The following is a 16869-nucleotide window of genomic DNA, read 5'->3' on the forward strand; positions in this document are numbered from 1 at the left end:
TTGCAGACTGTGTAAATATTTCACTTCGTCCTAGTCTATCCTTAATTTACTCTTTCACTTTCTTTCCCCTGAATGCTATTCCTACTGATGAGCACCGTTCAGCCGTCAGCAGACGTAGCTAGACAGTCACAGTAATGCCAGCAGTAATTTCTTCACTTTCCTTTTCTTCATTTCATCAAAAAATAAACAACCAATTATCATTACTACTAAGAAACTTCACTGCCGTGTTGCTTGTTTTTCCTTTTCGGCGTCAATGTACTCGCATTGTATTCGATACATGAACTCAGATGCATTATACGCATACCGTGTAAATGTCTAGACTTCACGCATCCCGCCAAGTTATTGGAGCTCATTGAAAAACTCCTGGCTGAGTTGGTGTACTTGATTTCATTAGGTGCAGAGGTAAACGTGACAAGAGGTACGAAGTACTTTTCTAAAGCCAACTAAAGAAAGAAGACATCACTGAATAAACATTTTGGCTCATTATATTGCAAGCTATGTATACCATGATGAAGTTAACTTTCCAGGTCTCCAAGGCAGCATAAAGTGGTCTGTTAATGCCAGGTGAATTGCTTTGTGAGAAAAAATTGAATTTACCACAACTCACTCCAAATAAGGTCAGCTCTCGCAACAGTCGTTTTAATAAATTTTCACGAAATAAAACAGAATAATAGCCAGAGGAATTTGTGCCTAAGCAACTTACTCACGGAGAAGCTTCTTGAGAAAAACAAATTTAATTACTGGCAAAATTTTCGTATTTCTGTGATGCGTACAAGATGTTACATTTATAAATGTTCCTCTTAGAGAAAGCAAGAAGCAGCGAGACGCAACTGTGCTTCTACATCTGGAATAGTATTAGCGCACACTTTTCTTGAATGTGAGTCACGTGTGTCCTGTGTTTATAGCACGATACCTTATCATGTTAGTCTTAAGCAAATTTGCATAATATAGCACTTTTTCTTCGTTATGGCCCAATGCGTCCATTCTGTGGATTACCCTCGTTATATTAGACTGGTATGCTTTTCACGGAGCCAACATCACTATCGTCTGACCTTGTTACCGTAAGCACTGTTTCGTGCGCGACCTAGATACGAGCTTAAATTCGATTTATGCATAATTGATGTGCTACGTATAGGTAAGCGCCTGATGTACGCTTATATTTCGTTGGCCTGCATCTATCACAACGCTTGGACTCAAATGATGTTCTCATTTAGTTTCCTCGAGACCGCGTGTTTCATTCTCATGAGCCGCAATATTGAATTACTTCAAAACTCGCATCACACAACTAATTTAGCGGCGATGTCGCTTGCTTTTAGTTCAAGTAGCGACGGTGGGACTGTTACCGTCAGCAGTGGCTCGGCCTGAGCGCCAGTGTCAGGAACCCAAAATGGGCTGCATTTTGTCCAACAGTTAATAGTACAAGAGTCCCAGGATTTCCTAGAAATGCCGGTTTACTGGATTGGCGGTTACTTGCCTGAGTGATGCTGCAGCAGAATCTCAGGTGGACAAATTGCTGGCCTCGATTGCCAGGCCAAACCGGCCTTTTAGCTGCAATACACCACAAATGCAGTGATCACACGAACACCTAAATGGCACAAGCACCCACGTACACGTACAAACATTCACACTAATAATTAAATGTACACCTAAAAGGTATATACTACATTTCCATCCGGCACATACCGTGGCATGACAGGCCGTCAGCTCAGCAAACATCTCCAATTTTTTTAAATTAAAGACAGCATCTTTCTCTCTCTCAATACCACCACCACCATTACAAGCAATATAACTATCCCCTCAGAAACAGTAATTAAACCTTTAATTACTTGTTCTTGGTAATGAATGAGCAACGTGTGGCGGGTAATCTCAGAAGAAATGATCCCCGTGACCTTTAGGCCTATTGGCCAAAATAAGAAATCTCTCCAGGAAAAAGAAAACGAAGTGAGTTGGCATGTGCCTCTGAGTGGACCTAGGTCCCAATGGAAATGGCTGACGTTATTTTGTTACGCGAACGACGGATTGAACACCAAAGGCTGTTTACAAAGTAGGGGCGCTATAACGTAAAGCTATTCAAAACGTTCCTATTCCGATTCTGCTATCAGCACTCCGCGATCTCCGCGAATCGAATAGCTCCCCATCTGATATGATGTGTATACACTGATTATGCATGATTAGACGGAACAAAAGAAATATAATTAATTCTCATTCGATGTCTATTTGCCATTAGCCCTCGGCTATTGGTCAGAAGTTTCGGGCTGCACCCACTTCACCAACCTGTCACGCGACGTCACAAAATCGCTAAAACTCACCAGGTCGAAGTGACGTGTACGCGTCAAAGATGCATTAATATTCCGAACAAAACTGCTTTTTTTTATGAATAGCCGCAGGCTGCCCCGTTCCGAAAGAAATAGAAGATGGCTGCCGCCGATCGCTCAGGGACTGGGTGTATACTCACACCTGCCGGAAAGCATAAGTTTACTTGCGTATAATAAAGCTTCTTGTGTGGCCGTGTAAAGTTTTCGAGCACTTTCGGCACGTGTGCGAGCTCTCTCTGCCAACTCGCCCTTGCGGAGGATCTGTTTTAGCTGTTTTCTTAACCTTTCGTTGCGCGCCGCCGCGATTTTTGACCAGACAGCGCAAGCTAAATAAGGGGAAGCGGACCAATCGCAGACGCCGGCACCACCCTCTTCATCCAGTTATATATTTTCAATGCTTTGGCTCCGTCCCATCGAATCTCTCTCCACTTGAGCGTTCTCTGCCCCTCCTCGCAGCCAATCACAAACAAAAATTGCTTAATGTAGGCAATGTTATTTGCTTTGAAAGCAAAGTGACCTCCTATAAACTAAGAGAGCGTTTGATTGGGCTGTTGAGGCAACGCAGCGGGTCACCGCCCGACGCTTGCGTCGGCGGTTACGCAAATACGACGTCAGAAGATTGGAATAAGAACATACTGGAATAGTTTTACGTTACAGGGCCCTAGATTTACAGAAATAACTGCAGCGCTGGCTAGTTAAGCCGACAGCTCGAGACTCGGGAGAAGTTCGTCATCTTCGTCGAGGAGCCCACGCGCGTCATCCGAAAGAAACACTCAATATGCATGTAGCAATATCCCCGGCGGCAGAAGCCCCGTTCCAGTGCGTCTAAATATCGGTGTTGACAGAAGAGCGATAGGGTTTGAGGACTGCGACACGCACAGCGTCAGTAGAACGCGGGGCAGATGAGGTACTGGCATTCACTGGGGCGATTTCATACGTCAGTGGGCACGCCACACGCAGCACTCGATATGGGCCTGCGTACCGGGACAACATTAATGGGAACTGTAGCATGTTCTGGCAAGGTTGCTTCGAGAGAACACGTTTTATGTGGAGCATGAGCTTTTAGAGGCACTCAGGTCGAGTGGCACTCAAAGCTCGCTTCCGGGGGTAAAGTTGATCAATTAACTTGACAAACACCACAACTACCACCATGTCGTTCTAAAGGACGTCGCTCGTTGGTTGTTAAATAACTTTTCTCGCAGTCATTTCCGCTCCCGTTCAAGTACCTTCGGGAAGTTGATGTCCTCTCAGTGTGGTCGAGGCAACTCGACCACGCTTAGAGGCCATCATGGTTTTACATTCACTATGTAAAGCCCCGCTGCAGCAGAACTTAAAGCACCAAAAGAGAGGTTCCTGATGTTTCGGCCATCAAAGACCGCTGGCGAGCTCACAGTACCTTCCAGTACACCGTGAGAACGCCTAATTTTTAAAATAGTAAGATAGAGCGGGAAATTGTACGGCATTATGGGACATTCACAAGGCACTGGCTGTACAGGGTTGTCTTTTTCGGCGCTTACCTTCGGCTCATTCATTAAAAATGTTTCTCTCTCTCTTCTCTCTGCTGCTATATTTCCATTCGTTTCTCCATTGCATTCGTTTTCTCTGCGTGAGCAAGAAGAATGACCCTACAAGCAATTGGATACAGGAAAGACAGTACGTAAAACGGAAGACTGACCAATATATTTTAGAAGAGTTAACTGCTGGGCTAGTTGGTGACCTTGCATACTGAAAAGGTGTTGCGCCAAAAAAACAACACACACAAGAACGACAATGACACCACGGGCGCCCATGGTGTCGTCGTCTTTCTTGTGTGTGTGTGTGTGTGTGTGTGTTTTTTGGCGCAAGATCTTTTCAGTATGCATGACCAATATATGTTCTATAATGACATCCAATAATGAATCAATTATATTATTGATTTCTAGATGCTGCAACCCCGATTTTGAGGTTCTAGTAGGATGGAGTTACGTTTGCTAGGTCTTGCCGAATTGACAGACGAAAAGGAAATGCAAAAAAAAAGAATAATAATAATAATATTTGGGGTTTTACGTGCCAAAACCACTTTCTGATTATGAGGCACGCCGTAGTGGAGGACTCCGGAAATTTTGACCACCTGGGGTTCTTTAACGTGCACCTAAATCTAAGCACACGGGTGTTTTCGCATTTCGCCCCCATCGAAATGCGGCCGCCGTGGCCGGGATTCGATCCCGCGAAAAAAAAAAAAAAAAAAAAAAAGAAAAAAAAAAGAAAAAAAAAAAAAAAGAAGGGATACATGTTTTATCCATGCAACACGATGCTTTACCTGAAGCATGCGCAGAATCAATAAACAACAATAAACTGGAAGCATAACACCTCATGGGGGACACATATTACTGCTGAAGGTGTGAGGCAAACAGGATTATTGGCGGTTTGTAAGACTGCTTCGTTAGTAAGGTCATTTCATTCATCTGTATGCTAGCAAAAAGAACCAGAAGAATGCTTGTATAGGTGTTGTTACGAGTGGCGAAAGGAGCTATTAGAGAGTTCTAGCGCGTCCGGGTATTCCGGTACACGCAAGGGCCTTTGCGTAATACCGGATTGCCGGGCGATGGTAGCGTCATCTTGTGACGCTTCGTCTGACCACAATGATCATAAAGATGTTCTCGTGTTACATGAGTGTTCTTGTCGAATAAAACACTTAAAACCGCGAAGTGCTCCACGATTACGCCACTGCCGAAGGTTTACACCAGCAGCGAAGTATAGATTACGCTTGGTTACTGCAATAGCAACTATGTGTTTGCCTGTTCGAGCTCGGCGCCACCAGTTTCGTGCCACAAATCCGGCGGCTCAGCAAGATTCTATGCAAAAAGTGGAAACAGGCAAGACCATGGAGATTTGCAAGAATTTACCTGGAGATTTACAAGGAAACTGGAAGGGAAAATCTGTGCTATTTGATGCTGGAGCTGGTTGCCTAAGGACAAAGACATACTGGAACAAAATACTCGCAACAAGTTGAGGCATGTGTATGCTGCAGCGAAAGTCCGGAGCACATCCTAATCGAATGCGAAAGAATTCGCCCAGTGAGACCCGTAGGTAACGTACCCCTTCCAGAAGCGCTTGGATTTAAAGCGGATAGAATAATCAACCGGTCAGTAATCGCGACAATCGAAATACGTTTAAAGTCCTGGTAGGAAAAAAGCAGAGGGGAACTTGATATGACTGAATCCTTTACAGGCAAAGGTAACACTACAAGGTAGATAAGCTTTAAGAAAGAGAAAAAAAGAGTAAGGAGATGCGTGCAAAATGCGAGACAAAAAAGCATGCATGATTAACACAAGCAGGCTAGATAGCTATTTGTCACCACCCCGTTCCAAAGGGGATACCAATACACCAGTAATAATAATAATAATAATAATAATAATAATAATAATAATAATAATAATAATAATAATAATAATAATAATAATAATAATAATAATAATCACACGTTAACGTCTTCGCGAACCCGGTAATTCACTATAGCGTATACCGGGATATCGGACACGCTAAAGCGTTAATAATTTTAACGTGTGTTTCTGACTAGTAGTATATTCCGTAAAGAAAGGAAGAATTTTAAAATGGGGGGGGGGGGAGATCTACCTTATAGTGACCTTTGATTAATTGAAAGTACAACTGTAAATGCAAAACACGATTTCTTAGCGTTATTTGATGGGTGGTAATAGAAATTGACCGAGATAGGTCCTGGAGACGTGCTAGCGCACCGAAGTTCAAGATGACATGAAGTAGCAAGAATGGCAAATGCAAAGAACAAACATGCCATAAGTGAAATCTTCAGATGTTATGAATCTAAATTACTCTTGGAACGGACAATGGTGTCATAACCGGCAGTTCGAAGTATTATTTACAAGTCTGTGTTGCCGTATTCCACCACCCAATCTTTATTTGCACAGATGTGGTCTGGTGGTATCCCGCTTATGCTTCCTCTGCAATAAGCGGGAATCCATTGACCACTTTTTATTATCGTGTCGGCGGTTTTCTACTCACCGAAAACAATGTCTAGAAATTTCGCTTAGAAATCTAGGATTGTCTTTATGCTGCACTGTTATACTCTGGCTTGCAGCAACGTATCGGGATACAGCCGCAGGAACCTTTGCCGAGCAATTTATAATTTCCTCTGTGAAATAAGACAGCGTTTTTAATATTTGGCGTTTTCCAGGAACGAGGCCGTGACATTACGCTTACTGCAAACACATACCTACCTGAAACCGCCGCCGTTGGCGACGCGTCCATAACCGCGGCTATATATATATATATATATATATATATAGTCATAGCATAAGAAGCCCACAAACACTGACACCAAGGACAACATAGGGGAATTACTTGTGCTTAATAAATGAAATAAAGAAACGATAAATTAAGGGAAATTTCCATTAATTTATCGTTATATATATATATATATATATATATATATATATATATATATATATATAATTTATATTCCCGTTAATTATGTTGTCCTTGGCGTCAGTGTTTGTGGGCTTCTTATGCTATGACTAATAAAAATCGGGCCCCTTGGTTAACCCCCTTTCTTCTTGTTGATTACATAAAGAGGGTCTCGAATCCGGCAACATTGATGCCTTTAGGTAGCGTGTGTGGGTTTATTGACCAGTTGCCTTCACCCAAAACGATCACGTTCTCGTGACGCCTGCGGCAAAAAGGACGTTCCGCGTCCGCCGCCAAGGTCAGTGAGCGGTGACGCTGGCTAACACTCCCAGGGTTCTACTAGGACACATAAATACCCAAGAAAGTGGATGGGAAACGACGCCGCGGTAGCTCAATTGGTAGAGCTTCGCACGTGAAATGCGAAGGTTGTGGGTTCGGTTCCCACCTGCGGCAAGTTGTTTCTTCATCCACATTAATTTCCATTAAGTTATCGTTTCTTTATTTCATTTATTAAGCACAAGTAATTCCCCTATGCTGTCCTTGGTGTCAGTGTTTGTGGGCTTCTTATGCTATGATTAATAAAAATCGGGCCCCTCGGTTAACCCCCTTTCTTCTCGTTGATATATATATATATATATATATATATATATATATATATATCCCTCTCTCAAAGTGGACTCCCTGTTGCGTTAATATGCACCTAGGTGAACGTACCAGTCATGTATGGTAGTCTACGACACAAGCGCAAATAAACGCACATGTGAGTTGAGTTGAGTTGTTGTAGGCTACTGGTAGGATTAGCCTTGCAGTTGCTGCCGGCAATTGCTCCACCGTAGCGTCAGTCGCTTCTGCAGCCTGCAGTGTCTTCAATAGATATCAAAGCGTGCTAAGTCATCCACAAATTAAAGCTGTGCAGAACATGATGGACTGCAGATTTCTTCGATCAGAGGGAAGCGCTTCAATTCCACCGACATTCACTTTGATGCTAATAAATTTAGATGACCGGAGATGATCTAATACCTGCCTCATTTCACCGAGCCCGCGGCACTCCTGAAGGCGCAAAGCACTGTCCTTTTAATAGCTTAAATCCAACGCATCGCGTACTGCTATTTATGTCTGCCTTATTGAGTTGTCGTGAACTCTTGTCGCCCACTTAGGCATCTTTTGCGAAACAGTATCCGTGTTATCTTAGTGACCACCGCTCTGTCACTCTTGGAGGCACACGGCTTCCATTCGATGGATACCTCTTATCTCAATAATAACTCGGTTTGATGGTTTCGCCCTTCTTGTGAAAAAAAAGTACCTCCAACGCATGGCTTCCACAAAGTCCGTTCTTCGATGTCATCTAATGACTATCACCCACGTTATTTCTTACCAAAGTAAACATAAGCATGCATAAACAGTTCCAGAAATCAAGTTGTGACATTTGTCAGACCTAGAAGGAAAATCTTTTTGTGTGTTTCTCTTTAATTCAACCTGTTCCACCCCTCTGCTCTTTTAACGAAGGGGTGCGAATGAAATCCCACGAGAATACTCAAGTTCACCGTTGGTGGCCGGCAGGAATGACGTCACGCACCTTAATCAATGACCTTTTGTTCATTTGAAAAAATAAATTGAGTCGCTAGGTGTTCCTTATCTTTTTTTCAGTCTCCAGAAATCACTGCCGTAATAGCAACGTCACTTGTATTATGCCTCATTCGTTATTAGCCCGAGACCCTTTGAAGGGCTTCTTGATCTTTTGCCGCCAAAGACCTGTTTTTGCCGGCACTCTTCCAAGCTAGTGTTCTCTACTTGATTAATTTCCATGACGCACAGAGCCTTTCATTGAGCGTCATTTATTAGAGAACTGCCATATGCCCCTTTCTTGTTCCTTCCGGGATAGTGACACGAGGATAAGTAAACAAGAACACGCACATAACGCACATGTCTGATTCTGTGTGAAGCGAAGCAATCGTGAGACGGTCAATTAAATATTACATGCAGCTAAATGCGATGCGTACAATTGTCACTGTCATGATTTTATGCAGCGTGTAATCTTATGCAATGAAGCTAAGGATAAATTTAAAACGGCCTAGCCGATGTAGCTTCATCGTTCTGTTGCGCTGTGGCAAGCACTGCAAAACACGAATTTAGTGGAAAACAAGGAGCTCGCGGCAAGAGAAGCGCAAGCTGTCAACTGAGTTTTATTCGAAAAGAAAGAAGGATTTATTACCGTAGCTGCTATCAGCAGCTGCTATCACTTACACGTGCAAATAGGAAAAAAAAGGAGACGAAAGAAAGATAAAGAGAAGATAAAAGGAGGAAGAAGCACATCTGACGCACATCCCATTTGACATCAAAGGGATGTTGTCTTAAAAAAATTGAATTTGACGTTGGCAGAGTGACGCTGACGGCTCGCTTACGCAAGCATTTGCGCCAGCTGCAGTCACGGAAAGCGCTTCCGGTATCTCTCGTGACACCTTGTTCTTGCTTCTGAGCAGAACTTCCGCTCTGTCAAAAAAGAAAGGTGGGGGGCGCAATCACATCTTGTGCATTGCGCAGCCAAGTTTCCCTATGCATTAACTAGAGAGGGAGAGAGAGAGAGAGAGAGAGAGAGAGAGAGGAAAGGGGAAAGGCAGGGAGGTTAACCAGAGGAAAAAGATCCGGTTGGCTACCCTACGCTTGGGAGAGAGGGGAGGGGGAGGTAAAGTGGTAACAAAGTAGAGATAAGGAAAGGAAGGAGCATAGACACACAATCACAATCGGTCACTGTCACCGAATACTGTAATCGCACAGCACAGTGACACTTGCAGCTCTATCAACATCTGTTCAGGCTACAGCGGCGTGTCCAATTCTGTCGCCCTCAAAAACCGCAACAGTGCCCTCGTCGCCCTCTGCTGCGATGGCTTATGATGTCGGTATTTTAAAATAAGTTCCTCTGTGAGAGGTCTTTGGTCAAAGCACGCTATCGCGGTTGCGAGTGACTGTCTCTGTAAATTATATCGAGTACAGTCACAAAGAAGGTGTTGAAAAGTCTCCTCGTCACCACAGTCCTCACACGAGGCGTCGTCGGCCCATCCAATTCGGTAAGCGAAAGACTTGGTGAAAGCCACCCCTAGCCATAGTCGACAAAGCAGGGTAGCTTCGCGACGGCAGAGTCCAGCTGGAATACAAAGGCGTAGAGAGGAGTCAAGATTGTGGAGTCGGTAGTCGTGAAAACTTCCAGCGTTCCACAAGGAGAACGTGATGTCACGGCTGATCATTCGAAGTTTTCGAGCGGCATCTGTCCTTGATAACGGTATCAGCTCCTCTTCGTCCCCTTGAAGAGCCGACCGAGCAGCGTTATCAGCGTGTTCGTTCCCTATGACTCCGCAGTGACTTGGAAGCCACTGAAATTAACTAGGTTGACAGCGCACCTATGCTCCCTGAGCCTCTCGTTTGAGCACCGACTCGACTGCCCAACGTAAGCACGATTGCACGAGAGCGGTATCGTATACAGACAACACCCTCTTCACACGCGACGAATTTGTGCACGTGTTTAACACCCCGGGAATTATTATCAGCTCTATCATTTTTTTTTTGTTTGGTTCGCTCTTGCATACAGACCCTGTAACTTGTGCGGCGTCGAGAACACGCCTGACACACCCTGTTTTTCAGCGACTTTCTTCGACCTATATGCGAGATGGCGTGCACATAAAACAAGGAAGCTGGGCGATTTTGAGGGTTTTCCTGCATTTTCTTCTTCCTTTTCCCCGTTACTTCGGAGGCCACGATTGGTTTCTGCAAAGCATTTTAAGACGTGGTCAGTATGTCCACGTCTTAAAGTGCCTCGAGCAGCCAGTCGCGCGGCAATTTTGCTTGCATTGGAGGGTTTCTTTGACGCTCGGAAAAACACTTTTATGTAGCTCGTCTGGAGCAACAGAAAGCTGCGTCGGAGGTTTTCCATGTCACTCTATAATTTTCTCATTGACACTTTTCATCTACTTATAATATTTCAGAAGTTTATGAATTGATAATGCTAATTGTTTGATTAGACGGAATGAAAAAAAATATTCTTAGTATCTCTAAGCGACTGCAAACAACATTAACTTGGTTCTGTCCCGCTACATGGCATTAGCATTTTTTAAAATTCTGGCTAAAGTTAGCTGGGAAACCCTGTATAAATGTAAGCTTAGAGGTTTAGCAATGCCTATGCATAGACATTCGACTCTGCAGGAAAATTCTGGTCGTTGCGCCGAGTTAACTACGATTACGAATCAGCATTTGTTCCCAGCATTGCGGAACCGTGAGAGTTCTTCATCCTTTCCAGATTTCAAGCTGCTTCTGGATGTGCAGGAATCCACTGAGCCAAATGTTCTGAAGCCCCCAGATTCACTCGGCTACCTTAAAGAGAGAGAGAGAGAGACAGAGAGAGAGAGAGAAAAGGAAGCTGAGATAGGAATAGGAAGTCTTCGATGAGCTGTCTTCGTGACTTACTGCTTACAAAAAGCGGTTGCAGTCGAAAAACTGACTGGACAAAGCAGTTGTACGGTATGCTTATATAGACTTTTTTTATCCGACGAGGAGGAAGGGATGCGGGGCGAGCTCTTCCTCCTCTCTGGCTTGTGCGAGCTGGCACGGCGCTGCTTGAATGTGCGTCCGTCACGTGCTGCGGAATGCGTTGGAGGCGTTGCAGTTCCTTCTCCGCGAAATTTACGTGATGTCAGTTCATGCGAGGTCGTCGAAGAGCCACTGTGTAGCCTTTCGGTGCAGCGGTAACCACAGTATGCGGACATTTCTCTTGGTTTTCTCAGACGTGCGACGCGCATCAACGGCCGCAGTGTGTTTTCGCGTATTGCGAGCTATTTTGGCTGCATCGGTTTTTATTCAGGGACGTGTGACGGCGTCTCTGAATTGCGAGTGTGAATTGGAAAAACCTTCTGGCTATCGGAGAGCTTGACGTAAGGACTAAAACGGGCTCTAGTACGGGCAATCGAATGACAAGTCTAGTAGACCCGAAATCACTATACTATGTCTACGTTAGACTCCTGTGTGACGAACATGGCGCTCTTCAACGATGGTATCACTAAGGTTGGTAAACCAGCAGAATACATAGACGTTTGGTACTTCGGCACTGCTTTTTTGGGATTGTAAGTCGGTTACATCCAAAGGAGACCACTTAAATATAATCTGACGGCTATTTGTGAGTACAGAATTTTCGTAAAACGGGTGAGTGCGTCGCAGACGTTGGGACCAACAAGAACAAAAATAAAACTACTTTCATTCCCTTCTATCGAAAAAAAAAACGAACATAATGGTTAATGACGCAATAAGAGCTCGCATGGTCATGCCGCATGCCTGGACCATGCGCTATAAAGCATATGCAAATCTATAATCTACCATCTATACCAGTGCTTCGGACACTCGACCACTCTACAGTGCGATTCGCACCGCACGATGTGCTTGTTATCCGTAACTAATTCATTCGTGGGTGGAAACCTCGTCCAGGAAACGAGGTAGCCACCGCAATATGTCTACGGAAAACAATTTCAGCTCTTGTCAAAGTATATTAACAGCACAACTTATTCCTATGTTGAACGATAGCCACGATGTTTGTGTCGTCTTATGATCTGTAACCACTCATAGCTGCTATATCAAAGCTTAGAGTTACAGTGAGAATGCAGCACTAAGGTCACATTGGTGAAACATATTTTGAGGAATACATAGATATCCGATACCGCTTGTAGTCAAAAACACGCGCGCACACATCGCGCTGGGTGCTTTAATTTTTTTTAAGCTATGACATAATATACCTGAGCTGAAGTTATACAACTCACAACTACACGTTAGTTGGTGGTCAATGCTCCCTCATGCACCCTAAGGAAAAATAACAGTTCCTTCTTTATTGTATCTTTGATTGTCGCTTTTCCAATGAAAGATTCTTTAACTAACCGCTCAATATAAGGGGATCTGTATCAAACTTTTCACCAACTAGCCTTAACATTAAGTGTGGAGATGGTGGCAAGGGGAGAGAAAGAGAGAGAGAGAGAGTGAACTTTGATGAGAACCAGCAGTTTAGTCGGCTGGGCCTAGGCCTCCCACGACGGCACGTCGAGGTCTTGCCTTTTCGCCGCTTCGTAGGCCTGCTGGGTCGCCCAGAGTTGGTCGTCGAGATGGGAGCTGCGCAGGACGGCGTGCCATCTCGACGAGAGGGTCACGGGATTAAGGTCTGGGTATTGATGTTTGCACTCCCATAGCATGTGGGGGAGTGTTGCTGCTTGAGTTTTACAGATCTTGCACGTCTGGCTCGGGTAGATGTCGGGGCATATGGTGTGATAGCGTGTGAGGGAGGGATGTAGAGAAGGAGAGAGAGAGAGATAATTCGCGTTTACATTGGCGTTCGCAGGCAATTAAAAACTAGTGTTCGCCACTTGGTTCACAGCTGGTCGCAAGAGAGATTGCTAGATACTGCAAGCTCAAGTGCATTTGATACACACTGTTTCATAGCAAGCAGCGTTGCGTAAAAAAAAAATGCGAAAGATAAAGCAAATAGTAAGCGGGTGATGAAATAGTGGCGACAATGTGAGAGCCCAGAGCAAGCTACCGCCGGGCTTGTTCGCTCTTAAATCATGAGACTGCGGCAGCAAGTTCAGGCGAACGAAACGCCGCGGGAGCTTCCGTGCATTGTGCAACATAGTAGCCACCAAGTTCATTAAGGCATCTGTGTGGAGCACCGCGTCTTTCAGTGCGACGGAGCTCACAACGTTGAATCACAGCCAGTTCCCGTCAAGTTCGCGAAGTTGCCGCACTCCATGGAAGCTGTGGGGCGGGTGAGACGTTGCCGCATTAACTCGTCGCGTGGCCCGTAGTGAGATTTAATTATGCGTTCTTGTCAGTGCCAGAGCAGGAATGTCCGGGAAGAACGAGCTGCTCCGCCTTCATCTAAATGAATGATGCGATAGCGGCTGCTCTACGGGCGGGCGTGCGGTGACGTCTTTGAGTCGAGTGTCTTAGGAAAGCCGAGGTCAGGATGTCACCACATTGCCCCATTAATGTTGCGGAAGCTTGCTGACGGCGCAGCAATTTCAATGTACTGTGGATTCTCGGTGACGACGAAAATAGATGTTGCACTTCGCGCTTGGAGTTCCACAGGAGCGTTAACTTCCCAACGAGTGTGAATTTGGACAAGCAAAATGGCTAAGAGTGCTCTTGGAGTCACGCGGAACAAAAAAAAAAAAAACTGTGGGATAAATTAGTCATGGAAAAGAACCAAACATTATATTCGCCTTGTACATTTTCGGTTCTGTTCCGAGAAACACGGTGTGTTTGAGCTTACACTGTCACGTGATTCAATGCTAAAAAAGATGTCCCCTTCGCGGAACACAGGTCCTCAAGACAGGCAATATAGTGAACGTGTACCCAAGCTTTGCTGGCGCACTGCATATTATCAACAGCAGCTATATTAGCGCTATCCTCAGCACAACAGCTCCGTTCTGCAAATAAAAAATTGCTCAATTGATCAATTGGTCAATTGGAAATATCAAGGTGCTGGATCACAATTTATGGAGGCATTGCCTTTGAAACTGGGTGGCCACAAACCACCTAAAGCCAGCGGGAGCGAATCGTGTTTTATGTTTTACTTTTGTATTGCAGTCTAGCATTTTGCCTTATCTTGTACTGTGCCGGCACAGCCTTCTTCCCCGCTTTCTTTCTTCCCACCAATACTTAAACGCATCTTGCTTATCTACAGCGGTGTCTAATTAACGCTCCCGTCAGCTTCGAAGTCGAGGGCACTTTTGGAAGGTGAACATGACCTGCAGTTGCGACTGGGTGAATATCTTAGAAGAAAGGGGGCTAACCGAGGGGCCCTATTTTCATTAATCATAAGAAGCCAAAAAACACTAACACGAAGTACCACATAAGGGAAATTATTTGTGCTTAATAAATGAGATAAAGAAACTAAAAATAATTGAAATGAAAGTGGATGAAAAAACAACTTCCCAACCGGCGGCAAGTTGTTGGATATATATATATATATATATATATATATATATATATATATATATATATATATATATATATATATATATATATATATATATATATATATATATATATATATATATATATATATATATATATATCCAAGCATACGCGAGAGGGCGTAAACTTTATTTTCAAATCAATAAGATTCGAGTCCAGCGTGCTTTATTGGGTCTGGGCACCCGCCGCGGACGCGGTTCCGAGACCTTGTCTCGAAGCGGCTTCCTCGGCTCGCTGGACGGCCGAGAGTTGTGCTGTCGGGTTCGGGCTGAGCATTGTAGTCTTCCAGAGCGAGCGGAGGCTGGTGGTGGAAGATACGGAGGGGTCGGCACTGCCCGACTTGTTTGTTAAGTGCTGACATTCCCATAACATGTGATTAAGTGTGGAACCCTCGCCACACGATGTGCATCTGTTTGTAGTGTACATGTCTGTATACATGGCGTGCATGAGTCTGGTGTTTCTGTAAGAATCCGTTTGTAATTGCCTGAAGTGTACTGCTTGCACCCTGTCTAACCTAGCGTGAGGGAATGCGCGTCTTTGTAACTGGTAGTGTGTCGTGGTGTCGTGGAACCTTGTCATGCGATCCTCCCACGCCCAGACGCTTGCAGTATCTCGTGGGGGCTGTTTCTTCGGTGATGCTCGGTGACTGAGGCCTCGAGTAACGGGGTGAGCCGCTTCGTTGGGGCTGCTCAATCCAGTGTGTGCCGGGATCCACAGCAAGTGCCTTCGGTTATCGAAGTCGGCCTCTCCCTGGTGTACGGGATGTCGCTGAAGTATTTGATATGCCTTTTGCGAGATGCATTCATTTGCAAAATTGGGAATTGTCGTTTGCATATTGCAAACGCGAGCTTTCTTTCATTTCCTCTCCGTCTAAATGATGAGGTCAGTGAAGGTACACGTATGCTCCCTCGAGAACCCCCCCCCCCCCCCCCATGAGGTCCGCTTGTGCCCGGTTTCTCGACCCTCGGGCTAAAGAATCGACCGCCTCGTTGCCGGGGTTTCCCGAGTGCGCGGGCACCCAGATGAGCACAGCGTTGCGGGAGAAGGGAGGTTTCTGGGTCAGTATGTGGAAGGCGGCAGCGTGAGCTCTGCCCCTGTCATAATTTAGCAGTGCAGTTTTAGAATCACTCAGGATGTAGGTAGCACCGGAGCTGCCGAGCGCTAGCGCTATAGCGATCCCTACCGCTTCTCCTGGGTCGGTTCCCAGGGTATAGTTGCTTCATTAAGGGAGGGGTGTGCGGTGTGTAAGCAACCGCTGTGGCTACCTGCTAATCACATTCAACATCTACCCATATTGCGTTCCGTACATCGCCATACCGTTTATGAAGGGCTGTTGCTCTGGCTTTCCGTCAATCGCGGTTTTGGTCGAGGCGCTAGTTACGGGGGAGCGGTCGAATGCGTAGCGTTTGACGAATTTCCGCGGAAAGGACATTTAGGGAGTCATGATTAGCAGGAATGCGAATTTGGAGTTTAGAAAGCATGTCTTCCAGTAGGGTATATGTGGAAGACCAGAATGGCTGTAAGAAACTTAAAAGTTAATGCCCGCTCCGGAAGAGAAAACTTTATCGAAAGTGCCATTTACGCATGAGAGACTTGCCAAGCTCTTCCAGAACCACCCGAACGGTTCGAATTTTTTGACGATTTGGTCACATGCAAAGAATTTACCGAGCATAACCCCTCATGCAACAAACAAGTCTGTCACTGCGCACATTGGGTCTGATGGCAAACTCGACGAAGCCGTAGGGCCGACCTGCCGTGTTTACGAATCTTATAAGCCTGCTCGTCAGTCGTAGAATTGCAAGTGCGGTGAAGCACGGCATTTATTCCACAGAGACAACCAGCGTGGATAAGCAATATTTATGAGTCGCATGCGCGCGGCGCAGTAGGATGACGAGGGCCCGCCGACATTTCTGGTTAAGAGACGACTGTGTTGTCGTTTCGAAGGTCCCGTTGTCATTATATCGTATTTATCGCAGCGTAATTCCGTCTTAACTAGGCCCTGCCAACTATATGAGTAGAGCACCAAAGCTTTTCCGCTTCCACGAGAACGAATTTTGGCGGACTAATTTACTTACTCAATGAGGAAGTCGCGGTGGCTTGCTCTTGCGTACCTCTGCACCCAGCACGCTCG

The 16869-nt window shown here is 45.2% G+C and overlaps 1 non-coding gene across 1 annotated transcript; it reads left to right on the top strand.

The window, feature by feature from the left end:
- The first annotated feature begins 7117 nt into the window (after positions 1-7117).
- On the top strand, positions 7118-7190 carry TRNAS-UGA (transfer RNA serine (anticodon UGA)). The gene has a single exon. It is a non-coding gene; the product is annotated as a tRNA-Ser (tRNA).
- The last annotated feature ends 9679 nt before the right edge of the window (positions 7191-16869 follow it).

This window comes from Dermacentor variabilis, chromosome 6, assembly GCF_050947875.1.
Source record: "Dermacentor variabilis isolate Ectoservices chromosome 6, ASM5094787v1, whole genome shotgun sequence".
Classification (NCBI taxonomy): Eukaryota; Metazoa; Arthropoda; class Arachnida; order Ixodida; family Ixodidae; genus Dermacentor; species Dermacentor variabilis.